Raw genomic sequence first — 21,152 nt, forward strand, 5'->3', positions numbered from 1 at the left:
GCAATAAACCACTCATCTTTATCAACATCCTCTTGAGCTAGCCTCGCAGCAAGTTGACAAAGTTAATTTTACATGTGGCATTCATTGTACACTCAAGTATAACAAATCTTAGTAATAATTTGAAAAGATATAATGTAAAACGTAATTACCTGTTCACCCTCTAAGTTTGCAAGATGACTACTAAGAGAAGAGAATATGTTGAATCATGTCAACTAAAATCAAACCCCAAAGCCCCTTTCAACAACCTGCAATCATATAAGTGCATTGACAACAGCCCCTAAATAATAAACCTCTAACTACATCATTCAAGTACTACAATGTAACACTATTAAAAGTATACACACAATTATACCTATGAAAACCGATTCCAATGAAATTAACAAAAAATGATGAATTACCAAACTATGTTTTCGAAAGAAACTGGTATACCCGAATCACAATTGGGAACTTAATCAACTGCAAGAACAAATTGAAATGTTGTCAAATAATGCAATTTATTTGACCTAAGAACAATATACAAATGACAAATAAGAACGATGAGTAATTAATAATTACCATCCCTAATGCATACACATAACAAATCCGTTACCGCCATCTACAAAACAATCACCATCGCCACAACCGTGCAATCGCAATTTGGTACTTTGACACTCAAAACATAATAGAAAGAAACCAACATCGTTCATTAGGTTTTAATATGCCCACGTCAGAAATCCGAACATCCTTTTTTTGTCAACTACAACTAGTGTTAGGACTTAGGGTTTATTAATGTCAAAATCGATCACGATTAATTAACGAAAACAAAAGGAAGAAAGAAAATAACTTGTTTATTAGTATGAGAGCAGCAGATTGATCGGCGTTGGAGTTGAAACAAAGAGAGAGATCAGCATTCAGGATGTATTTTCATTGCGGTGGTGAACGGTGATATGAACGGAGTTAGAGACACGTGGGTTAAAACTGAGATGGAGTAGCAGTAACCTATACACGTGGAGTGGTATACAACCTTTTGAGAAAATAACATTTCGCTTAATTTTGCCAATAAAATTTTTAAGTCGATAATATATTCTATTTGGTGAAAATAGCATTATCATCTTATAATCTTTATGGAAAATTGATTTGTTGACAATAAGTTATCTTTTTTCCATTAGCAGAGAATTTGAAACATCGGAGTCAACAAAACTTTGCGTATACGTCTAACTTTAGATCTTAGTAGACGACTATGAATATGCTAGACTTTGCAGTACACTGAAAATATCCAAAATGCCTCCAATCATAAAACTGGTTTAGTGATTGCGGAGGTAGTTGCACAGTTAGTTCTTCAAATATAGAGTTGAGGTCGCGTGTTTATAATGGGTGTATTAGAATTTCGACAAGAGCTACGATGTCTACTTGTCTTTGTTTTAGTATTTACACCACATTTAGGTATTACACGTATATAAAGATAACGTTGCTTATTATACAAGAGGCGCATAAAGGAAATGTCATATTGGAATATTAACCGAAGAAGTAATTATGATTTCGCAAAGAACTAACTCATTCAAGCATAATGTCAATCTTGGGTATGACAAATAGGAATATCCTACCCACGCCTAAGTTCCAACGAAGACAATTTCTTTAACAAAGATATGATTTCGTCCTTTATGCTCAAAACCCTTTAATGCATCTACCAGAGTCAACTGTAATATCCCAAATTCGCAAAAGAATTTGTACATAATTTATCCTAATGACATGACCATCAAGATTTTAGATACGGAGCATAACTTGTTTTAGGAATAAGAATCAACACGTATGTCATCAAGAAATCAATATAGTGAAGATGTATGAATGCAATCATGGTGCAAGGCCCGTCGCAAAATACAAATGACTAAGCCCAGAGATGATGGAACGATCAATGGGATCGAAAGAAAGGGTTCACCAAAATCTTAAACTAGATTATTGTATCATAAACTCCTGATTAGAGAATCCGCTTTTGTTTTAGCACAACATTATACGAATGGATGGGTGACTTGATGATTACAATCTCTTCGTCAATAGTAATTAACTATCATATTATAATCATAGGTCGTCACAATAGAATTTCCTAGAATTCTCTCATACCTGTAAATTCACAATTACGTGATATCAAGTGTAATTGTCAATTTACCTTACAGGATCATTATAGTATTCTCCTAATGTGGGTCATAATTATAGGTATCACAAGCTTACATAAAGATACATGTATTAAGTACTAATCACATATTCCACCAATTCATTTTTAGAATCCATCTAAGGACTTTATTTTTGTGTAACCGCGTACACCAAAATTGACCAAGTCTTCATGCTACAATTGAAATAATTACACTGAATTATTAGGCATTGTTAAAATCCCAGTCATAACACCCTTGGATTTTTCACTTTTCTAAAACAGTGTTAGCATGTCGAGAGATTAGTTGAGATAATCCTTTAGAGTAGGTCGGTAATCCATATATTCTACTAACACAATTGTGTCTTGTTTTCAGTGGCATATTGTTGTTTATGTTATTTTCGGATAACATAGATAAAACAAAATTCATTATTAATTATTATATGTGTGTGACTAAATATAGGAAATAATCAGTTCACACAACAATCAATAAATCAACCAAAAGATCATTGTGACATTTTAACTTGGAAAATTAGAACTTGTTTAGAAGTTAATAAAATAACTACTAAAATAGGTGTGAATACGCATCAGCACCAATCACAAGTTTTTAAATTTTCAATATCAAAATATCCTAGGCATTTGATGCTTATCTAGATCAACAAGAGAAAATTATTGGAGGTCCAAGTACTCCATCAATGGTTCTAACACTTAAACTGAAACAGCTATAGCACCCACGACTGAGTTACAAAACCTCGAGAATCGATAGAGGTAGGATCACATTGTCATCCTCAATCCACTTATTACATGAGTTAGCCATAGTTAAGCCAACAATAACAAATGCAAATTGACTTGTGTAGAAAGATGACATGTAGCCTAAAGCTAGTAAGGGAGTAGGTCATAGAAGAGCGTGCACGGTTTCCAGCATAACAAATGGTAGGTGGAAGCGGTCCCCCGACTTACTATTAATGTTGTGTATTTCATTTATATTGTGTGAATCATGTGTTCGTGACATAATCCGTACAAGGTAATCCTGATAAAATTAATATATAAATAACATGTATAAATTTATCAATTAAATTTCACATAATACATAAACAAATTAAATGCAACAATTTCTTTTGCATTTCATATGAAAATTTGTTTATAAATTTTTCAACTTCTTGAAATGGGAAAATGCTTGTTTTGAATACTTGGGTTATAATTTAGAAAATATTTCATCAAATATTTCTAGTTCGCTATAACCATTGGCTCTGATACCATTTTCTGTCACACCCCAAAATCATTAACTTAGCAACAAAAGACTTAATTTTGTTAATTTGGGCGGTGACAGATGCTATTCAGCCAATCATATTAAAAAATAATGAACCGTCAGTTGGACTTTATTAAATATCAGAGTTTTACACGTGTCATACATGCACGGTTCTATTTTAAATTACAAGTCCAACTATCATTCATTCAAACGTACAACACCATTTTCACGAATCCTTCACAAAGCATCCATTTTCTTCATTTATCTGAAAAGTATGTTAAAATAATTTTGTCAACACGAATGTTGGTGAGTTTCTCAATTAATAAAAGAAAACCGGGATGTAACAGTTCTTAACTTTACTCCCATTTATTCATCATTCTTATCAATTATAAAAAAAAATTCATTATTCACCATTCTTTTCAATGGTAATATTCATTATTCACCGTTCTTTTCAATGGGAATTTAATTTCCACTTTTCCAAACATAGCTATATATTTCTTAAACAAAACGTGTTAGTTGTAAACGAGCAAAGAGTACAACACATGTATGACTGTCAATATGATAAACCTGATACATACCAAAATCAAAATATTCCCACCTTTTCAACCAGAGCGACTGGAAGAGTGGGGGCGTCGCCCCGATAGATCTACCAATATTTTTAGACCCTTTCTCTCTAGGTTAACGGTTTTTCCTTTCATAATGACTCATCCCATTTAACACAATTTGTAAAATATATAGCCCTTTTCTTTACATACTTCTCCCCCAAAAACATTTATAAATCACTAATAAGTTGTTAACGATTGTTACCCCGGCGTCGGTTCCGTGTTACTCCGAACTTAATAAAACTAGTGTTGTTGTTTTCCCAAAAACAACTCATTCAAACTTATGGTGTCTATTTGATTTATTTTATCTAAATGCTAAACCTCAAATACGGAGATAATATCAACTTTTACAAGCTTATCGGTACATGTTCTTTAACGAACAAGTTTGAAAATACTAATTTGCATTTTCTCGTTTCATTATAACTCAGAATTTAGTCACGTGTTCGCCGGCGTTCTCGCTTTTCAATTATCTACGGTATTAAGATGATATCAATTTTCAACCATGTACATTTTCTCAAATGTCTAGTTGAATATTCACACGTTCAACCGAAAACGTTCGTTTCTTCATAACTTTTCCCCAAAATTCCTCTATTCGATCTGACTTCCCACATGTTTTCTATTGAATATATCTACTTTATTCTCATAATAAAAATAATATTATTTACTTATGCGTCTTAAAACACGCATAATCCAGTTTAAACACGTTTTATTCTCGATTATGGTATTTAACAAAACGTTTTATTTTGCGGGTTTTCACATACGGGTCCAAAACACAATATTGTTTCATACTTGGAAGAAAATGATCCAAAAGTTAAATGGTTCAAGGAGATCATTCCATTTATAAAATGGTCACGAATTTTTAAAGCTATTACATAGAAGTGTGATCCATATAGAAATATTATTGAGAATTCAGGAAGAATGCACAGAATATTGGAAGTTTGATCAGTGTCAACAAACTGTATTTTAAGATGGTTGGGTGCAACAAAGGCTCACAAAGATGTTGAAGCCATCCGCATATATTTATATTTATGTATATATATATTAGTTATTAAAAATTTGATAAAGGTTTTTATTTATAAAGGTTTCGTTTATTTAAAATACACAACAAAATAAATATATGTATATATTTCAATACCATATTATTTTACATAATTATTTGGCAAGTATTTTATAAACCAAATGTATTTTTTATATAAATATTTAAACATACTATTTATTACAACTTTAAATAAAAATAAAACTTATAAATAAAAGTCTTTTATAAATGATTCTATTTTTATGTAAAGTATTATTACAATATTAGCTAATAAGTAATCATTACTTATAAACTTTAAATAGATTATTATTTCGCGAACACCCGTTCAATCCCGTGATCTATTCAGTTTAGCTTCGTTACTTCCATTCATATTTATTTTTCCTGCAATTGTTCTTTATTAGGAATCTCGTCGGTATTTCCCGAAGAGCTTGACCTACAATCTTTCTTATTTAATCATTCTCGCCTTGCTCATTTACTAAGGTGAGTACCACATTCCCCTATTTTACTTCTTTTTCCACGTTTTGGGGACATATGCGTAAATATACTTTTTCATATATACTTATACATAAAACTGCAACTATTGTCTTATGTGTTAACAACTTATACCTTACTTGTTTATATGCTTATTTTCTTTGTATGCTTCCGCATTCGGAGACGTCCAACATAATCTCAGTCTAGTATGATCATACGTCTGTCGTTAGCTTTTGTGCTTCTCGACATCTCAGTTATACTTGCTCATTTGGTTAATTTGTTATTCTCATATGACTTGTTGCAACTACATATTTTTGTTTTATACTATATGTACATTTAAACTGTAACCTTGTGTTGACAAACTATATTATTTTCAACGCATATGCTGGTTATCGTGTGACGTGATTATCAAGATTGTTTGAAGCAACTTAGGATGCATGTTAGAGAAAAGATACAAGATCTTAATTTTGGATGTTTAATGTAATTGTTTATTTATAACTTTGATATACATGAATATTTGTTTGAAATAATTAAATAGATATTGAAACTTATATTGTGCATGATAGTAACCTTGAGAGCAGTGACAATCAGTTTGCGCCCCGGCATTTCCGCCGTAGGTTGGGGTGTGACAGATTGGTATCAGAGCCGAAGGTTTAAGATAGGTCGTTTGAAATTGCCTTAGACACATGTTTAGGAGCCCTATACGTGCCTATCTGTTTACCTTTATGTGTTTAATTTTAAATTGTTTACCGCTTTCCTAGATAATTATGTTGGGATTTTATACAAGATTATCAAAGTTCAAGTTAACCATATTTAACAAGAAAACGCAACGGAAGCTTAGATTTTAAAACTTGTTATGAACATACCATTATGTTAAAACTAAAACCCGAAGAACAAGGATCAATATTACAAGAACAAAATGCTCACATAATGTAAGTTGTACCTTCTTATACCTTATAATAAGATGTAGGTGGATGAAGAAGATGATGTCTTCAAATGGCAAGGTTGCAAAGGAGAAACCCTCAAGCTTTGTATACCCCAAGCTTTTGTAGCAACAACACCAATTTGTGCTAGGATTTGAACACCAATTTTAGACTCACAAAACTCCCAATTTGAGGCCAATATGGCCGTGAGTTTTGAGAGAGCAGAGAGAGTTTAGAAAACTTCAAAATTACTTGAGAATTCAAAAGGGACAAGACCAAAATGCATGTAATGTGAATGGAGATAAATAAGATGGTCAACACAAGAAGACAAAACTTTTGATTGGACCAAAACCTCCACCCACATGGGGTGGCCGGTTATATTTATTTTATATATATATATTTTTTTTTTTTTGTTTTGTTTTAACCATTTAAAACATCTCCATTCATTTTATAAAACTCATTTTTATAAAATGTACATACATTTATATAATTATTTAACCAATTAAATAATTAATTTATATAAACAAATTATCCAGATAATTTATTTAAATCCTCAAGTGTGTTTGTTTAGAAAACCAATTTTCTAAACATGTAGTGTTCGGTATTCGTTTAATTGATCAAATCATTAAAAGAATACATTTGGTGTTGTCTAGCTTGTTATTGGGTATGACCCGACTTGGATCAAACACATTTAGCCACATTAGTATAAGTATGTGTCTCGGGCATACGTAATTCCAACAATCTCCCACTTGCACGAGATACATAGAAAATTAATGCAAGTGGTGAATACCGCCTAACAACAGTTCACCACCCCTAATGTGTTTGACGAAGTGCCATTCAATAACATCATTCCTTCAAGTCCCTTACTTGATATGATTTAGGTGAATCTATCATTATATCCCTTTGTTACTAGATGTCATGTTGGATCTAAGAGACATAGGCGATCATTCTCTTTACAATTCAACTTTATCAGGCCTTAGACATCTAAACTCTCAACACATAAGAGGAACAAATTCCATCTTGACTGTATACGCCTCTCACTATCACTTTATACTCCACCTGAGCTCATCCTTATGTACCATCTTTTACGAATAGCGAAGGGGAGAGTCAAAGTGTAATACTTGGTGAAAATCAAGACCCAGTATACATCTCAGGTCTAAGGATAATATGAAATTCTCCTTTACTCAAAATTACTAATGATCAGGTCCATTGACTCCATGTAGTAATATTGAGAGCGGGTCAGTCCAATATTCGTATCCCACAAATATCTATGAACCTTGGCAGCAAACCTATGCTCCATATTCATTCCTTATGAATATCCACCAATCCTAGTTAATAATAGTCTTGCTTCATATTTGTTCCCACAAATGTGATCGACTACGGACTTTTAGAATAAGATAACTTATTCATGGATTAAACATGCAAAATTAGAATTTAACTCAAGATTCCATAATCATATAAAAGAGTTAAATTACAAAAGTCTTTTAAACGTAAATACAAAATAGATCAAATCCAATTACTAGAATATCGAAGTCCTAAGCCACTCGCATGACGCTCATGTTTCGGTCTTTCTAGGAGCTTCGTGAATGGATCCGCAAGATTTTGATCAGTTCCAACTTTGCGAATACATATCTTTCCTTTTTCAACTTCATCCCTTATGTAGTTGAATCTCCGCTCTATGTGCCTTGTCTTTTGGTGCGAACGAGGTTCCTTGATTTGAGCAATCGCACCCTCGTTGTCACAAAAGATTTCTAGGGGGTCTTGAATGGTAGGGACCACCCCTAGATCAGAAATAAATTTCTTCAACCATGCAGCTTCCTGAGCTGCCAATGAAGCGGCGATGTATTCTGATTCTGTAGTGGACAATGCTACCACTTCCTGTTTTGAGCTCTTCCAAGAGACAGCTCCTCCATTAAGAGTGAACACATACCCAGATTGTGATCGAGAATCATCTCGATCAGTTTGGAAGCTCGCATCCGTGTAACCTTTTATAGCGAGTTCCTCCTCACCAGATCCATATATCAGAAACATATCCTTAGTTCTCCTAAGGTATTTCAATATGTTCTTAACAGCCATCCAATGACTGTTTCCTAGATTCTGTTGGTATCTGCTTGTCATGCTCAAAGCGCATGACACATCCGGTCTAGTACATATCATCGCATACATGATGGATCCTATAGCAGAAGCATATGGGATTTGTTTCATCATCTCTTGCTCACCCTTTGAGCTTGGACATTGAGCTGAACTCAATATGGTCCCTCTTTGAATAGGTACAAAACCTTTCTTGGAGTTTTCCATCTTGAACCTTTTCAAGATCTTATCAATGTATGTACTTTGGTTCAAACCTATCAAGCGCCTTGACCTATCCCTATAGATCTTTATTCCCAAAATATAGGCAGCTTCACCAAGATCCTTGATGGAAAATCTACTTCCAAGCCAAGCCTTAACGCTTTCCATGGTTGGAATGTCATTTCCAAATAGTAGAATGTCATCGACATACAATACTAAGAAGGGAATTATACTCCCACTAGCTTTCTTATACACACAAGCCTCATCAGCGTTTTTGATGAACCCAAAACTTTTGATTTCTTCATCAAAACGATGATTCCAAGTTCTAGATGCTTGTTTCAATCCATAGATTGATTTCTTTAACTTGCATACTCTATTAGGATGTTTTGGATCGACAAAACCTTCAGGCTGAACCATATAGACATCTTCCTCAAGATATCCATTTAGGAAAGCGGTCTTGACATCCATTTGCCAAATTTCATAATCATAATGTGCAGCTATGGCAAATAATATCCTAATAGACTTTAGCATTGCCACAGGCGAAAAAGTTTCATCATAATCAACCCCTTGAGTTTGAGTGAAACCCTTAGCTACAAGTCTTGCTTTATAAGTATCCAAGTTTCCATGCATATCAGTTTTTCTTTTGAAAACCCACTTACTTCCAACAGCTTTGGAGTTGAGTGGTGGTTCAACCAATTCCCAAACTTGGTTGTCATACATGGATTGCATCTCAACGTTCATGGCTTCAAGCCATTTGTCACAATCATTCTTGGACATTGCATCACGGTATGTGGTTGGTTCATCCGAATCTACCACGTAGCAACCTTCTACAAAAAATCCATATCTTTCAGGTGGATTGCTAACTCTACCAGATCTGCGAACGTTTTGTGTGTTTTGATCAACCACTTGATCACTTTCAACAACCTCTTGTTGAGTGCTAGTATCAACCAATTGTGTATCATCTTGTGGTTCTTGATCCTCATCAAGTTTCACTGTTCTACTATTAGTTCCTTCCTTAAGGAACTTAGTTTCCAAGAACTTACCCTTTCGAGCAATAATAACATTTTGCTCACTAGGATCGTAAAAGTAATATCCTAAATCATCTTTAGGATAACCTATAAAGATACACTTAGTGGATCGGACTTCTAATTTGTTTGGGGTGTATTGCTTTACATAAGCTTCACAACCCCAAACTCTTAAGAATGATAGCGATGGAGCCTTTCCATGCCATATTTCAAAAGGTGTCTTCTCCACTTTCTTGGTTGGAGCCATATTCAATATGCGAACAGCGGAAAGTAAAGCATAGCCCCAAAATGATAGAGGTAAAGTGCTTCTAGCCATCATCGATCGAACCATATCTAATAGGGTACGATTTCTCCTTTCAGACACACCATTATGTTGTGGTGTTCCAGGTGGAGTAAGTTGTGAAATAATTCCACAACTCTTAAGATGATCTTGAAAAACACCACTTAGGTATTCACCTCCTCTATCACTACGAAGTACTTTGATTGTGGTCTTGAGTTGTCTTTCTACTTCAGTTTTGAAGTCTTTGAACATTTCAAAAGCTTCATCTTTGTGTTTCAATAAGTACACATAACCATATCGACTATAATCGTCAATAAAGGTAATGAAGTATCTTTCACCATTCCTAGTCATTGGTCTAAAAGGACCACATACATCCGAATGTATGATACCCAATAATTCTTTTGACCTTTCAAAAGTTTTATTAAAGGGTTGCTTTGTCATTTTGCCTTGTAAACAAGATTCACATACATCAAATGAATCATACTCATTTGTTTCTAGAATACCACTCTTGCGAAGAGTTTGCATGCGATTCTTGCTTATATGTCCAAGGCGACAATGCCAAAGATAGGAATCACCCAAGTCCTTCTTGAGTTTCTTGGTGTTGACATTGTACATTGAACTACTATGTGACGTACCAATTTGATCTATTTCATATATACCATTCATGGGTATAGCTTTAAAATAAAATATGCCATTCATCAAAACATGAATATCATAATCTATAAATTTAAGATCAAAGCCACATTGTTTTAAAAGGGACACGGAAATAATGTTTCTCCTTAACTTAGGAGCATACAAAACATTCTTCAAAATTACTTCCAAACCACTTGGAAGATTTAATATGTAGTCTCCTTGGGCTTGGACTTCAACTCTTGCTCCATTGCCCATAAAGAGACTAATGTCCCCTTTGTTGAGTTGTTTACTTCTTTTGAACCCCTGCAACAAATTGCAAATGTGAGTTCCACATCCGGTATCAAGTACCCATGTATTTGAAGAAATAACATTTAGTTCAATATGTATAGTAAAGATAATACCTGAGGTATGCCCCGCATCCCTCTTATCTTTTAACGCTTTGAGATAGGTCGGACAATTCCTTTTCCAATGACCTATCTCTCCACACTCAAAGCATGGATCTTGCGCCGCAACCTTTTGCTTCTTTTCCTTCGGTTTGATGGGCGTGATGGCTTTCCTCTTTCCCTTTCCTCGGACGTGGCCCTTGCCCTTAGCAACACTTGCTTTGGGGTTGGAGTTATGTCCCCTTTTTCCTTCATCGATTGTTAGAACGGGTAAAGCCTTTTTACCCATTCCCGCTTCGGCCGTTCTTAGCATTGCGTGAAGCTCACCAATGCTTTTGTCCCACCCATTCATGTTATAATTCATGACAAAGGTTTCAAACCTTTTGGTCAAAGAGTTGAGGATCAAATCCGTAGCCAACTCATTAGACACGGGACAATTCAACCTACGAAGCTTTTCGATGTAGCTTTTCATCTTTAGGACATAAGATGAGACGGTTTGGGTTTCCTCCATACGACATGCATGAAACGCTCGAACCGTTTCGAAACGTTCCGCTCTAGCTTGTTGAAGGAACATTTCCTTCAATTGAGTTATCATGTCGTATGCCCCATGATGCTCGAAATCCTTTTGGATTTCGGGAATCATAGTCCCCAACATGAGGCAAGAGGCTTGCACCGAATCTTTGGTGTAATTGACCCAATCGTTATAAGCCTCCTCATCTTCCACGTTAGGCTCATCGGGAATGGGATCGTCTAAGACATATGATATCTCTTCTTGTTTGAGAACTATTCTCAAGTTGCGATACCAATCCATAAAGTTATTATGGTTTAGACGATCCTTTTCAAGGATGGTTCTTAAGGATAGGTTACGGGTGTTATGGGTAGAGGTGTTTGCATTGTTAGTGGCCATCTACAAAATTTAACAAAGTTCTATTTAGTATTATAATCAATTTAATTATTAATACCCTTTTATTTCAGATTTTAAAATAATAATTAAATTCTAGAATCCAACGATAAATCAAATTTCGGTTAGGTGACCTTTATCCCGTTATTTGATTTAACAAGGTAGTCAACCTTGACAATTGCAACCCTTTGCAACTTCTAGAGGTATGGGACCATTCGAAATCCTTATTTCGTGTTGGCATGTTTATCCCATCAACACCATTGGATCCCATGCTTAGGTGACCTTTATCACATGGTTTCCAATTCAAGTCGTCCTACTTGTATAAACATGTAAGATTAACATACAAGTGGTTAGGTGACCTTTATCCCACAAATATGTTAATATTACCCTAAGTATATTAGTTTGCTCAAAATGGTTAGGTGACCTTTATCCCATTTAAAGTTCCCTAATACGTTAAGTGTCATACAAAAGGATGGTGTTAGACTTGTTTCCTTGGTAATTTGAAAAAGGGATTTTAAATTTTCAAATATTCTAGTTGAAAAACATTATGCCATATCCTAACATGCATTTAGAAATATGGCGATTTTGAAAACCAATTTTCAAGGTTCTAGTTATAATAAAACCAATTTTATTATAGGTGAGTGATCGCTTAGTTTTAATAAACCCATTTAATTAAACTAATTGACGCGATATTACCAAATATATATTAGAACCCGTTTTATGCTTGTTGTCGTTCCTATGTGACGGTTTGGATATCCTAATATCTATCAACCACACATTACATTAAGTAAAACAAACAACCAAGCATACACATGCAAAATATAGTCATAACCGAAAACCGCTAAATTTGACCATACTTGTTAGCCGAAACAAGTATAGGTCATAAGTCACACCTAAGGGACAAAACATGACACAAGGATGGAATGTTGACTCCCACTTGATCTTGCATCCAAATGCTTCAAGTATCCTTTCCAAGTTGTTGTGTTCTTGTTGGGCTTGTTAATGGGCTCCAAACTTCCAAAAGTCTTCTTGGGCCCAAGAGTGAAATTTATGGGCCTAATGGGCTTGAATCCCATGATGGGCCGGTGAGGCCCAACAAGCCCAAAATTTCGGCCCAAGGCCCAAATCCACCAATTCTTGCATCTTCAATTTTTACAACATGTATCCTAATACATATTTTTCTAAAATGAAGAAAATGCAACTAATCTACTTATTACATACCATTTATGAACAAATAAATTACACAAGCCTAAAATTATGAATTATTACAACCATATTGAATAATAAACATAATCAACATACACAAAACAACAATCAACACATCCAAGGTCTAGGTTTCGGTTATGACACATCCAAACATACCAAATGTTCTAAGCATGCATCCTAAGCAACCAATGCCCAAAATATCACAAAGACAAAAGGTGCCCCCCCCCCAAGAGGCTACGGCCACCCCCCCAAAATATTTACAATTTTGATATTTCAACATCCAAATGTTAAATGGTTTCCTAAGATCTTTCCATGCATGTCAAGATCTTACAAAACCATGAGGGGTAAAATCCACCAAATTTTCGGACCCCTTTTTCACCCATGAAAAAACCCGAAATTTAGGAACATGTAAGGAGCATAAGTCCTTGTAACCGGCTCTTGATGCCATTGTTGGGATTTTATACAAGATTATCAAAGTTCAAGTTAACCATATTTAACAAGAAAACGCAACGGAAGCTTAGATTTTAAAACTTGTTATGAACATACCATTATGTTAAAACTAAAACCCGAAGAACAAGGATCAATATTACAAGAACAAAATGCTCACATAATGTAAGTTGTACCTTCTTATACCTTATAATAAGATGTAGGTGGATGAAGAAGATGATGTCTTCAAATGGCAAGGTTGCAAAGGAGAAACCCTCAAGCTTTGTATACCCCAAGCTTTTGTAGCAACAACACCAATTTGTGCTAGGATTTGAACACCAATTTTAGACTCACAAAACTCCCAATTTGAGGCCAATATGGCCGTGAGTTTTGAGAGAGAAGAGAGAGTTTAGAAAACTTCAAAATTACTTGAGAATTCAAAAGGGACAAGACCAAAATGCATGTAATGTGAATGGAGATAAATAAGATGGTCAACACAAGAAGACAAAACTTTTGATTGGACCAAAACCTCCACCCACATGGGGTGGCCGGTTATATTTATTTTATATATATTTTTTTTTTTTTTTTTGTTTTGTTTTAACCATTTAAAACATCTCCATTCATTTTATAAAACTCATTTTTATAAAATGTACATACATTTATATAATTATTTAACCAATTAAATAATTAATTTATATAAACAAATTATCCAGATAATTTATTTAAATCCTCAAGTGTGTTTGTTTAGAAAACCAATTTTCTAAACATGTAGTGTTCGGTATTCGTTTAATTGATCAAATCATTAAAAGAATACATTTGGTGTTGTCTAGCTTGTTATTGGGTATGACCCGACTTGGATCAAACACATTTAGCCACATTAGTATAAGTATGTGTCTCGGGCATACGTAATTCCAACAAATTATTATTTATAATCTATTGTATTGTTATGCACACACACACAAACTCTGAGGCTATGCCTCAACATTCAAAGAAAACTTTTCAAAAATTAGATTGCCTTTTATTTTCGGGAAATTCCTTAAGAATTCCCACCTGCTGTTTTCAATCGTACGCCTTAAGGCTAGGTTATGTGGCATGTCCCTATGATAAATGAAAGGGGAAGAGAAACTGTGAGTTGGGCACTGGCAAAACGGTTCAAAGAACCAAAGGTAAGACTCTATTCCTTACCTGGGTGATAACCTGACCACAGTACTCAAGCCTATGGACCCGAGTGAGACCCATAAATGCCATATGACCGACACCTTAGGTTGATTTTAACCGAATTCACGGTGACTCGTGGCTAAACTCGGTTTTTCCGATTATTGTGTTCCGTTATTTAAATAGTTAGTTGGGTGAAAAATCCATGGAACCCATGGGCACTCCTACTATCCATTTCTCATCTTGTTTTCGTGTTCTTGTTGGAGTAATCAAAGTGGTGGTTCACAAGATACCCCGACTACCCATATTTATTTCGATAGTTCGTTATTTAGTTTGGTCGGTTAAAACGCCGTGTAACGTTCATTGGGCCGACAAACTTCATTGCATTGTCAATTCGTTAATTAGTTGGGACAATCAAATTGCCATGTAACGCTCATGGGTTGTCCAACTCAGCTGTTTTTCGTTAGTTCGTTGGGCCATTCAAATTGCCATGGAAAGCTCATGGGAGGCCAACATCCATAATTTATATTTCGGTAGTTTATTGTAAACTTAATAATCTAAAGTTTAAACTAACTTAACTCGTCATGTAGTCATCACACATTAATCATACTGACTACATCACTTAATAACTATTTACGCAATGTACCCCCATCAACTTATAAACTTTTACTTTTAATCCGCATGACGCAACTCCCCTTACTTCTCAAGGCAACGTTGTTATAAGTTATCTATATACTTAACCATTTTATTATTCTCGTGTTTTTCTCAACTTATCCTTCAACTTATAAATCTTTATTTTTGGTCCTCGTAGAATGTCTCATTTAAGAAACCACCGTCGTCCCAAACATCAATCGTCTAGTTCTCGTGACCACCGTATGGCTGCCTTTATTGCCAAAGAGATAGTTGTCGCGATCCCTAGGATAGTGATGCAAATTCAAAACATCAATGCAACCGATTCAACTTTACCTACTAATTCCTCTGCTTGTGACTACAAACCATATACCTCCACTCATCTTCACAACAAGAAACGTAAGAACCTTGCTGCAACAAAACCTATCCACCCGCAAGTCTCCTCAAACAAGAAACCTTACCTCGGTCCTTTTCCGTCATGCTCCGTTTGTAATCATCATCACTCGGTTAAATCCCTATGCCGTCGTTGCACCCAATGTAACCATTATGGCCATCTTGCTAACACCTGCCGTGTCCCGCCTACTGCACAAGCTGTTCCACAACAACCTATTCCTCATGCTTAACCTGATGTTCCTAATATCCGTGTTTGCTACCATTGTGAGGACCCAAATCATCTCCGTAAAACTTACCCAAGCTCATCAAGCCCAATCTACGACTACACTATACTACTTGACCCAAGCTTACCAGGCTCAAACCCATCAACTTCATGTCCCTCAAGCTCCTCCCATCAATCAAGGTCACCCTTACTTAACCCAACACTACCAAATCCTGCAACCACAAGCTCAAGTTTACCGAACATATTTCTACCAAACAACTCTCTTGCAAACCGTCCAATCTCCAGTTTTCCAAGCAATGCCAAATCAATCTACCTCAACTGCTCCTATTTCTGCAACTCCTCATGGTGCTCCAAGTCACGTTCATTAAGCTACTCAACGATCGTGAATAATTTTGCCATTACCTTTATCTTAATTTATTTTGCCTTTCATTACGTTTTGTAACGCCTCGTTATGACCTTGGATTATTTTCGTATTTGAACTATTTATCTTCTAAATAAAGTTTCTTTTGATTAAATAGATTGTTTATGCTTACTTCTCTCTTATTTTTTTCCATCATTAACCTTAACTATTTATAATCTACCCTTCTTAAAATTTAAATACTTATAGCTTTACGTTTAAAAGTCGTCTTAAAATTTATTTGCTTTATTAAAATTTACTGCAATTTTTGAAATTGTTTTATACATTTGGTGATTTTTTTAGTGTTATAATAAAAACTCCTTAAAACTTTTGGTTCCTCAAAGTCATGTTTTTAATCAAATGTTTTGTAAACCCACACGATGAGACGAATCATGTGGATCATCCGACGATAACAATAACTATGGTCCGGAACATAATTATCGAAGTCCTCGCATGGAAATCATGATGCGGAAGATTGCGTGTCATAATATAGAATTAAAAGTAGTTGAGATAACGATACGAATGTGAAGATGATAAGGACATGGTGGATACGCCGCTGGTACATCCTATATATAAGTGCTCTTATCGTATTTGCATTTGGAGCGTTGTTTTAACTATTCAAAGTTATGTGCTATGATAAATTTTTAAATTATATTTAAAAAAATTTTCTTTTCCTCAAAATTTATGGTGTTGTTATAGTATTCTTTAATTTCGGGACGAAATTCCCAAAAGTAAATGAGACTATAACAACTCGGGTTTTTGAACTATTACTTTTACCCGACTCGATTCGATGTCCGTTTTTTTTCGTTTATTGAGTTTAAATTGATCTATTATTATTAATTTTTTATTTATAATTATATCTTTATTGTTTTGGCACTTTTAACCCAAACTATAAACTTTAACCTGTTTTTGTTTCTACCTTAAACCCCAAGAGACTAAACTGCAATTTTGTTACAACCTATATACCTTAAACGGTTTATCAAGACCCAACCCAAACCATTACCCGTTTTTCAAACCCGATTACCATTTCAAACCCGATCTTGTAATTATTTTGCTTATGATATTCTCGGCCTAACCGACGTTACTAGTATGTTAATTATATCAATATTGATTTGTTTTCCTTAATAATCAAACCGACTAAAAACCCTAATTTCAATTCTTTCTAAACGAGATGTTATAATGCAATTAAAATCGTCCTCGTCATCCTTACATCGGCGCCAACACTTACCCTATACTTAATTTGATATTCTTAGCTGTTTGATTGACTGTTCTTCACCCTCAATCGCCGGCCCTGTTCGTGCTTAATTGAAACTCCTATAATCATCGTTTCAAGTAATTTCATATATGGTTATGATCGCGATTACATGTAGATCAATAGCATTAAACTTGTTTTGTTTAATTGTTAACGATTGAATCAATTTATTTTTCTAGGGTTCTTAGGTGTAGTTGATCTTCAGTTCGTCTGTTTATAAACTGTGATCCATGTGTTATAACCAACTGTCTTGGTAGCACAGTTGGTTATGGGTGTCTTCATGTTTGGTGTACCAGCTGCCGGCGTGGGTTCGAATCCCGGCAGCCGATATTTTTGGACCCTTATTTTTTAAAACTTAGTTTATAGAAATTATTTTAATTAACCTAATTAATATTATTGTTATTATAAATACAATAACTAACAAATGTTTTTTTATTTAAACTGACATAATAACTCGTTGTCATCCCGAACTTTGTTTATAACCATGAATATATGCATATATTTATATTTGTGTATATATATATTAGTTATTAAAATTTTGATAAAGATTTTTATTTATATAGGTTTCGTTTATTTAAAATACACAACAAAATAAATATATGTATATATTTCAATACCATATTATTTTACATAATTATTTGGCATGTATTTTATAAACCAAATGTATTTTTTATATAAATATTTAAACATACTATTTATTACAACTTTAAATAAAAATAAAACTTATAAATAAAAGTCTTTTATAAATGATTCTATTTTTATGTAAAGTATTATTACAATATTAGTTAATAAGTAATCATTACTTATAAACTTTAAATAGATTATTATTTTGCGAACACTTGTTCAATTTCGTATCTCTATTCAGTTTAGCTTCGTTACTTCCATTCATATTTATTTTTCCTGCAATTGTTCTTTATTAGGATATCTCGTCGGTATTTCCCGAAGAGCTTGACCTACCTACATCTTTCTTATTTAATCATTCTCGCCTTGCTCATTTACTAAGGTGAGTACCACATTACCCTATTTTACTTCTTTTCCACGTTTTTGGGGACATATGTTTAAATATACTTTCTCATATATATGGGTATTTACCGAAATGTTGATGTTTGTTTGTTAGACATATCTTAAATATATATCGTGGTGTTTGTTTAGCTTGTTATTAGGTATGACCCGACATGGATCATAACGTACTAGCCACATCAACTCTAATATGTTTCTTGGGCAGACGGATTCCAACAATCTCCCACTTGCACAAGATACATAGAAGATTGATGCAAATAACAAATACCGCCTAACAACGGTTTACTACCCCTAATACGTATGACAAAGTGCCATTCAAAAACATCATCCCCTTCAAGTCCATTACTTAAATATAATTTAGGTGAATCTATCATTTATCCTTTTGCCACAAATGTCATGTCAAATCCAGAGACACAGAGTGATCATTCTCTGTTGATTTAACTTTTCAGGCCTTAGACATCTTACTTTCAACGGATAAGAGTAACAAATCCCCTATTGACTACATACGTCTCTCACAATCACCTCATACCACACTTGAGCTTAGCCTTATGTACCGTCATATTTCAGAGCAGCGAAGAACTAAGTCAAAGCATAATATTTGGTGAATATCAAGACCCAATATGTATCTCAGATTGGAGGATACTATGATATTCTCCTTTACTCAAATTTACTTATGACCACCATTCACAAGGATTCCATGCAGTAAAATTTGAGGGTGGGTCGGTACAATATTTATATCCCATAAAAATCTATGAAACTTGGCAGCAAACCCTTGCTCTATATTCATACCTTATGAATATCCACCAATCCAAGTTCATAATAGTCTTACCTTCATATTTGTTCCCACAAATATGAGTGACTATGGACATTTAGAATAATTAAATTATTCAAGGATTTAAACATTCTAAAATGGAACATAACTCAAGAGTCATAATCATAAACCATAATCATTTGAATGAGTCAAAATTAACAATTGTTCCGATATCCAAATACAAAATAGATCAAATCCAATCACTAGAATGTCGTAGTCCTAAGGCACAAGTATGACCCTCATGCTTCGGCCTTTCAAGGAGTTTCGTGAGTGGATCCACAATGTTTTGATCAGTGTGAAATTTGCGAATAAATATCTTTCCCTTTTCAACTTCATCCCTTATGTAGTTGAATCTCCGCTTAATGTTCCTCATCTTTTGAAGTGCACGGGGTTCCTTGATTTGAGCAATCACACCCTCGTTGTCACAAAATATCTCTAGAGGGTCCTGAATGGTACGGACTATCCCTAGACCGGCAATGAACTTCCTTATCCACATAGCTTCTTGAGTTGCCAATGAGGCGGTGATGTATTCCGATTCAGTGGTGGAAAATGCTACTACATCTTGTTTTGCACTCTTCCAAGAGACTGCCATACCATTCATAACGAAAACATATCCCGATTGTGATCGAGAATTATCTCAATCAGTTTGGAAACTTGCATCCGTGTAACCCTTTACAACGAGTTCCTCCTCACCAGAGCCATATATTAGAAACATATCCTTAGTCCTTCTAAGGTATTTCGGTATGCTCTTAACAGCCATCCAATGGCTACTTCCTGGATTTTGTTGATATCTACTTGACATGCGCAAAGCGCATGACACATCCGGTCTAGTGCATATCATTGCATACATGATGGATCCTATTGCAGATGCATATGGGATTCCTTTCATTTTCTCTTGCTCATCCTTTGAGCTTGTATACTGAGACCTACTCAATATCGTTCCTCTTTGAATAGGTACCGAATCTTTCTTAGATTTCTCTAACTTGAACCTTTCCAAGATCTTATCTATGTGTGCACTTTGGTTTAAACCTATCAATCGCCTTGATCTATCCCTATAGATCTTTATTCCCAAAATATAGGCAGCTTCACTAAGATCCTTGATGGAAAAACAACTACCAAGCCAGGCTTTTACACCTTCCATGGTTGAAATGTCATTTCCAAATAGTAGTATGTCATCAACATACAATACTAAGAAAGTAATGATGCTCCCACTAGCTTTTTTTTATATACACAAGCCTCATCAGCGTTCTTGATGAATCCAAATTTCTTAACCTCTTCATCAAAACGGTGATTCCAACTTTTGGATGCTTGTTTCAATCCATAGATTGGTTTCTTTAACTTGCATACTTTATTAGGATGTTGTTCATCATCAAAACCTTCGGGCTGAACCATACATACATCTTCCTCAAGATGTCCATTTAGAAAAGCGATTTTGGCATCCGTTTGCCAAATCTCAAGTCATAATATGCAGCTATGGAAAATAGTATCCTAATAGACTTTAGCATTGCTACCGGCGAAAATGACTCATCATAATCAACCCTTTGAGTTTGAGTAAAACCTTTTTCTACAATTCTTGCTTTATAAGTATCCAAGTTTCCATGCTTATCGGTTTTCTTGTTGAAAGCCCAATTACTTCCAACCGTTTTGGAGTTAAGAGGTGGTACAACCAAATCCCATACTTGGTTGTCATGCATTGATTGCATCTCAACATTCATGGCTTCAAGC

The sequence above is a fragment of the Bidens hawaiensis genome, unplaced genomic scaffold (assembly GCF_021521415.1).
Source record: "Bidens hawaiensis isolate Kalapana, Puna unplaced genomic scaffold, B.hawaiensis_p1.1 tig00010125_1, whole genome shotgun sequence".
Taxonomy (NCBI): Eukaryota; Viridiplantae; Streptophyta; class Magnoliopsida; order Asterales; family Asteraceae; genus Bidens; species Bidens hawaiensis.